The sequence below is a fragment of the Drosophila kikkawai genome, chromosome 2L (genome assembly GCF_030179895.1).
Source record: "Drosophila kikkawai strain 14028-0561.14 chromosome 2L, DkikHiC1v2, whole genome shotgun sequence".
Lineage (NCBI taxonomy): Eukaryota > Metazoa > Arthropoda > Insecta > Diptera > Drosophilidae > Drosophila > Drosophila kikkawai.
The window spans coordinates 29,915,739-29,923,046 of NC_091728.1; the positions used below are offsets into that span (position 1 = coordinate 29,915,739).

General features: G+C 44.0%; 1 long non-coding RNA gene across 1 annotated transcript; it reads right to left on the bottom strand.

The window, feature by feature from the left end:
- Positions 1–2,213: 2,213 nt before the first annotated feature.
- LOC138929663 (uncharacterized) lies at positions 2,214–3,136 on the bottom strand. The gene is made up of 3 exons (XR_011445892.1): positions 2,987–3,136; positions 2,763–2,930; positions 2,214–2,703 (listed from the first exon to the last, which is right to left on the bottom strand). It is a non-coding gene; the product is annotated as an uncharacterized lncRNA (long non-coding RNA).
- Between the last annotated feature and the right edge of the window lie 4,172 nt (positions 3,137–7,308).

Below are 7,308 nucleotides of genomic sequence, written 5' to 3' on the forward strand. Positions count from 1 at the left end.
GGTATCTGTGCACTTATTAACAGCAAAATCTAGCCCCTTTAAAAACAAAAACTATTCCTAGACTGGAACTATGCGCGGCGCATCTATTAGCAAAACTGTGGGAAGATGTTCGCAGCATTATTGACTTTCCTGTAGAGAGCGTTGTACTGTGGTCCGATTCGGAAATAGTTCTTCACTGGATACAAACTCACCCATCCCAGCTTGCTACATTTGTATCGAACAGAATTGCTGATATTCAGGACATTGTGTCATCAGCGGTTTGGCGGCATGTGCCAACAAAAGAAAATCCTGCGGATTTAGTGTCGCGAGGGTGCTCTGTGGATGAGCTAAATACCTCATTTTGGTACAATGGTCCTAGTTTTTTACAGAAGGAAGCGGATAACTGGCCGCAAAACTCGCACTTTCAGCTCTCAAAAACAGAGTCAGAATTAGAATTCAAAAAATCACGCATCGCTCTTATCGCGGCCGATGGTGAGCTAAACCCGATTCTCAATATTGTAGAAAGGTCATCTTCTTATCTAAAGGTGGTTTGCATAGTATCCTACATTTATCGATTTATTAACCTTCGAAAAATGTTACTTGGAATTCAATTTGTCCGTCAGCGGACGAATTGGGAACGGCATTTCTTAAGGTAGTAGAAACGGTTCAACAGAAAGCCTTTGCAGATGAAATTGTGAAGCTGGAGAAATCAGCCAATTTGCGTGCGGGAATTCAAAAGTTAAATCCCTTTGTCTTGGTGGAACAATTTGGGAATTCATCATTCTCCCTGCTGCGAGTAGGTGGTCGTTTACTACATGCCCCCATTGCGCACAACGCTAAATTTCCCTTACTATTGCCAAAGAACTGCAAATTTGTGAATCTATATTTGAGACACGTACATAGAACTAACTGTCATGCGGGACCAAGGTCTTTGGTGGGACTTTTAAGACAATCAATCTGGTTAATAAACGCGCGGCGTGAGTGCAGTGCCATTGTAAGGCAGTGTGTCCATTGCTTTCACTACAAACCAAAACTTCTATCACAGATAATGGGTAATTTACCAAAAGATCGACTACAGGGAAATAGACCCTTTGAAGTAAGCGGAGTCGATCTGTTTGGCCCAGTCAAAGTCTCCCTAGGAATTCGTGGGAAGCAGCCGATAAAGATGTACATAGCAGTGTTCGTCTGTTTTGCATCAAAGGCTGTTCATTTGGAAATCGTGAAAGACTTGACATCTAATACATTTATTTTATGCTTATCCAGGTTTCTGGGTCGCCGCGGCCCTGTTGTCAAACTTTATTGCGACATTGCTACAAATTTTGTGGGTGCTGCACGAATCCTCAAGGAGCACATGGAACCCTTCGGCACCAACGACCAGAGCATCATGTCGTATGCTGCAGCACACCGATTCACCATCGAATTCATCCCGCCCAGAGCGCCACACATTGGCGGTCTTTGGGAGGCGGCCGTAAAGTCGGCCAAGCACCTTTTGTTGAAGGCTATGGACAAGGCAAGTCTCAAGGAGGACGAGCTGCATACGGTCATCGTGGAGGTGGAAGCCGTGCTAAATTCGAGGCCGCTCATCGTGGACAGTGGCAGTCCCAACGAGGGAGAGGTCGTCACACCAGCGCATCTACTCGTAGGCACAACGCTAGCAACGCTGCCACCCGCATCCGCGCAGCCAAAGGCAGACTGCAACCTCACGTACTTGCAGAGATGGCAGCTAGTCTCAGCGATTTTGGAGCGACTGGTCGAGAGACTATCTACTGAGCCTACAGCAGCGGGGAAAATGGACCAAAGGCGTGGACAATCTTCAAGTCGGAACAGTGGTGGCGATTCACGAAGACAACGTTCCTCCCCAATTGTGGATAACAGGCGTAGTCGCAGAGGTCATTCCAGGACATGATGGGAAGGTTCGCGTAGCTGTAGTCAGAACAAAATCTGGCATATACAAGCGGTCTATTCACCGCCTTGCACCTATTCCTATGTGTTGAAGCATGCATGCTGTCAACGCGGCCGATGTTCAGGCAATTCAGTGGCAGCTTATCTTTGAAACCCAATGTTTACATTTAGTACCTAAGATCATAGAGCTGAGCTTGCATGCTCATATAGCGAAAAAGCTCTCTCTCTCACTCACTCAAGAACCCATTATTTTGTAAATCAAACAGCCCAAGAAGGAGCTTTAATAAACTGTGAAATCACTCGCAATCTGGAATCGAAAGCGTTGAAAAGCCCATCTTTGTGTCCGCACTTTAATTTTTATTTGAAACATAATTTGCCGTACCGGCCAGTTCGCAATTTGGGCGAACAATATTCAAGGATGTGTTGAAGAAAATGGCTGGAATCTGGATCACTTCCATCGAACAATGCTTTCAGTGGCTGTGGTGGTGTAAGTAATGGATCCAGTTTGACTTTTCCACTTGCGCAGCACAATCCAGCAGTTTCTCTTTTAAACTCTAACGCATTGCAATATCGGCATATAGTCGTCATAGGTCCAATATCTAATTTTCAATCATTTCTGTAGTTCGCAGAGGGATCATATTGAAATGCCAAGCGATTGTATGATGCCAATGATCTTCGTGTGCTCACGCTTCGTCTTAATCGGTCATATTCTCTTCTTTCATTTCGTCTTTCCTCGCCTAAGTTCTGTAAATACACTTGTTGCTGGATTGCATGCCTTGTGCGGAGACCGATGTTCACACGTCGTGCTATAGGCATTTTCGACTATAGGCAGAGTGGTTAATTTAACCTCTAATCCACATAATTTACACAGTTCAACTTACCACCCTAAATACAAATGCTGGTTTCCAATTGCACTGATATGAAACGAATAACTTATTTTTCTCAAAATGGAACACAATTTCGGTTTATCATAAAATAAACTGAGTAGAGAATTATGGCATGCTATGTGTCAGTGTTGGCGCTTTATGCAAAAATGATTTTCCCGCTTTCTGTTAAAATAATACACGTAGGTTTTTATTTAATTAAAAACAATCACTTTACTCACCTTTTTATATATTCCTATGAGATTTATATAAAACAGAGTTTATACAAACTCTAAGAAGCCGCCAGCCAGATTTGCCAAATAGTAAAAACACTTTAATTGTCGATTTAGTTAATTAAACTTCTTTATTTCACAACCGTTCACAACCGCACGCTCTCGTTGTCTTCAAACAATTAATTCGGGTACGCATGAGCATACGACAGGAAACCAAACACGTTCTGAGATAAGTGTGACCTTCTTTTTGGTATTTTAAACAGTGTGACTTTTGGTATTTTCAACAATTCCTATAAGGCCCGGAACGAATTTATTTAATAATTTATTTATTAATTAATGAAACACACGACACTTCTGCAGTGCAGAGCACTTCAACTTCTAATGTAAAGGGAATAAGAAGAAGCAAGACGTTTTTTTTTTTTTTTTTTTTTTTTTTATATAAGTTCAAATTTAATTATACGTTAATCAACCAAATCAATGATTATAAAACGTAGGGACTAACACTAACAACAAACATAACATGGAAACATAACAGTAAACGGTAAACAATTTATAATTTACAAAGGCATTTCAATTATTGGTGTAGGACTCGGGTTCTTTGCCTCCCTCTTAACCAAAGGTCACCTGGATGTCGTCTCTTCAGTCTTCGTCTGGACATGGGGATGGCCAATGATGCCGCTAGGTGGTTGGTGTGGGCCAGAAGCCGTTCATTGTACCGACTTGAGTGCCTGTTGATCTGCTCCCTCACTGGTAGCATTTTGAGGTCGTTAGCGATGTCTGCATTCCTAGCAAACCAGGGTGCATTTGTGATTGTGCGCAGCGCCCGGTTTTGGACCCTTTGCACTTTCATAACGTTAGAGTAGGACGCAGTACCCCATATCTGGATGCAATAGGTCATAGCAGGAACAACTATTGCTTTGTATAGCAGCACTTTGTTACTGAGGCTCAGCTTGCTGGTGGACTTTAGCATCCAGTTTAGCTTTCTGAGTTTTCCACGGCATGCTGCTGCTATTTTGGTGGTGTGTTGCCTCCACGTGAGCCGCTTATCCAAGATCAATCCCAGGTATTGGGCCTGAGGAGATTGAGGAATTAGCGTGTCCTGAAATTTAACCCTAGGGAGGATTTTGTGTCTCAGGGAAAAATTGCAGTGTTGCGATTTATTTCCATTTATGGATATGTTCCACCTCTTCGTCCACTCGCTATATGTATCCAAAAAGCTTTGCGTTTTTCTAGAAGCCTCGATTCGACACGCTGAGTTTGCGATAAAGGCTGTGTCATCAGCATACGTTGCAAGAAGTGTCCCCGGTTCTCTGGGATTGGGCAAGTCAGAGGTGTAAAGGGTGTATAACACAGGACCCAAAACACTCCCTTGCGGTACTCCAGCTCGACTGCTTCTAATGGATGATCTTTCACCTCTCACATCAACCATGAATTTTCGCTCCAGCAGGTACGATTTCAGAAGGAGATATTGAGCAGTTGGTAGGAGTGTTTTTAGCTTAAAAAGCAATCCATTGTGCCACACTCTATCGAAGGCTTCCTTTACGTCAAGGAAGATAGCAGAGCTGTACTGACCGTTTTCAAAAGCATCTAAGATATGCTGCGTTACTCTATGAGCCTGTTCTGGCGTTCCATGGTGATTCCGGAAGCCAAACTGGTGATCTGGAATGGCATCCTGAACACTTCTTACTGCCATCATTCTGCTAAGAAATATTCTCTCGAATATTTTAGAGAATGTTGGCAGCAAGCTTATTGGCCGGTAAGACGCAACAAGGTTCTCCGGTTTGCCTGGCTTAGGTATCATCGATATCACTGCGCACTTCCATTGTGTGGGGAAGTGGTAAATACGTAACATGGAGTTGAACAGGAGCACAAGGAATAATATGCCCTTTTTGGGCAGAGCTTTGGCAACTCTATTATCGATTCCGTCAAATCCTGGAGCTTTACTAACGTGCAATTTTTTAATTTGGAGACAAACTTCTTCCGGACTTACATGACGAATGGGCTCTACATCTGGGCAGGAAGTATTAAGAAATGCCAGTGTTGCTTCCACGTCCTCACTCCTAGCAAGATCAAACGGCTGAAATCGACCTTCTAGTTCGTCAGCAAAAGCCAGAGAAATATCTGCATCCGATCTGCACCAAGTGTTGTCAGCACGCTTTATAGGGATTCTGCGTGGGGGCTGCCGTTTAACTGACTTTGCTGCTTTCCAGAGGTTAAATTCATACGGTTTTGTGGGGTCTGCATTGCGTAGTAGATCTGAGAAATAATCATTTTTCGTCTTATGCAGCAACTTCTTTAGATCGTTCTCAGCGCGACGATATGCTCTTTTGTCGGCCGGATTTTGCGACCGCATGAATCTGCGACGCAAGGCTCTTTTCGACCTCACCAAATCCAGGACCTCAGGTTTTAAAAGAGCATGAGGTGGATCTGATGGGTTTATTGAGCCTTGTCCACTGGTTGAAGATTCGGCAGCAATGTGAATGTTTCGCACAAAGACCTCAGTGGCATCATCAATGTCTTCAGGGGATCTCAGGACCATGTTGAGGTTTACTAGCTGGTTAATTGCTGCCTGAAACCGTAGAATATTTGCGTTTCGAGGGAGAATATGTGTTTTTTGGGAGACCTTGAAAGCAGCACTTCTTAGCTCAATTAACAAGGGGATGTGATCAGAACAAAGTTCCAAGCTCCCTGAGATGGATAGGAGCTCAGAGCGAATCCCCCCATATATGGCAAAATCAATTGCAGTTGGCGTACGCTGGCTGTACGGGTAGTGGGTAGGACCTCCGGTTGCAAGGACTTGAATGTGAGAGCTGAGGATATAGTTTGCCAATACTCTTCCTCTGACAGAGGAATTTCGACAACCCCAAAGTCGATGGTGTGCATTCCAATCACCGGCAATTAGAAATTTGGGTCCTAGTTCCTCAAACAGTGTTCTAATGTCATCATAGGAGCGCTGGAAGTTTGGAGGACAATAAATAGAGGCAATAGCAATTTCACCTTGATCCGTATTGACTTTGACTGCGACACATTGAGCACTTTGATGTTCCATTGTTAAAAATTGGTAGTGTTTGAGACAGGACTTTATGATGACTGCAGAGCCCCCACGGTGGCGATCGGCGGGATGGTTAGATAGGTGAACGTCATATCCGTGTAGTTTGTAGTATGAACGAGAGCAGAAGTGTGTTTCGCTGACCAACATAATATCTATGTGATGTTTATGAACAAAAAGCTCTAGCTCCAGTGCTTTGTTGGCCAGCCCGTCGGCGTTCCACACACCAATTTTGAGTCCAATTTGACTCATGGTTGGATTGGATAAACTGGGAGACGTCCAGAACTTGGTTGAGTAGATCCTGGCGCGTTTTGTGATAAAAGGCTAGTGACGAGAGTCATCATTGACATCATCATCTGGAACATCTTTTCTAGTTGTGTTACGAGAATTGACATTTTTTCATCAGATCGCATGAACATTTCTTCTTGCCGCTGCCATTTGCTGATTATTCTGGATATTACGCAGTTGCTGGGATAGATTTTGCTGTTGCGGTTGTTGCTGTTGCTGGGTTCCTGGATGTTGCTCTGGCCTTGGGATTGTGTCCAGCATTGGTTGTTGGGGTTGACGGTTGTTTTCCCTACGTTGACTTTGTTGGTTCTGCTTCCGGTACCTACTTCCTAGTGGTGGGAATTGTTGCAGCTGCTGTTGGCTTGTAAATTGCTGAGGGCTAGCCTGTTGTGTTTGGCGAGATCCCCCGGCGACGTACCCGTAAGATAGCGAGGGCTCAATGCCTCTTCGTGCAGTTGGAGCCGTAACTTGTTGTTGTTGATGGGGGCTACGATGGGATGTAGCAGATTTGCGTCGACTTACTGTCTGCTGGTATACGATACAGCCCTTATAGCTTGCAGTATGATTACCGCCGCAGTTGTAGCATTTAACAGGATGTACATCTCGTTGGCAGTCTTCAATGGAGTGTTGCTGACCACATCTTACACAGTTAACTTCCTTATGACAGTTATTTTTTGTGTGATTGTAAGATTGGCACCGATAGCATTGCACGACAACGTCCTTTTTGAAAGGAAGCTCAACTTGTATCCGTTGACGACAAAGCGTTTTAAGCTCATGTATTTCTTTGTTGTTGGCGGCTGGTTCTAATTCAACAAAGACAAGGTTGACGAGCTTTGTTTTATCGAACCGGCTTCTGGGTCTATTGATGAAGCGGATAGTATGGCCAAGTGAAGTAAGGCTTTCCTTAATATCTTCATCCGGAATGGAGTGATGCACACCTCGGATGACAATGCGGTAAGACCTTTCCTCTTTAAGTTGCCAGGTATGAAATGGC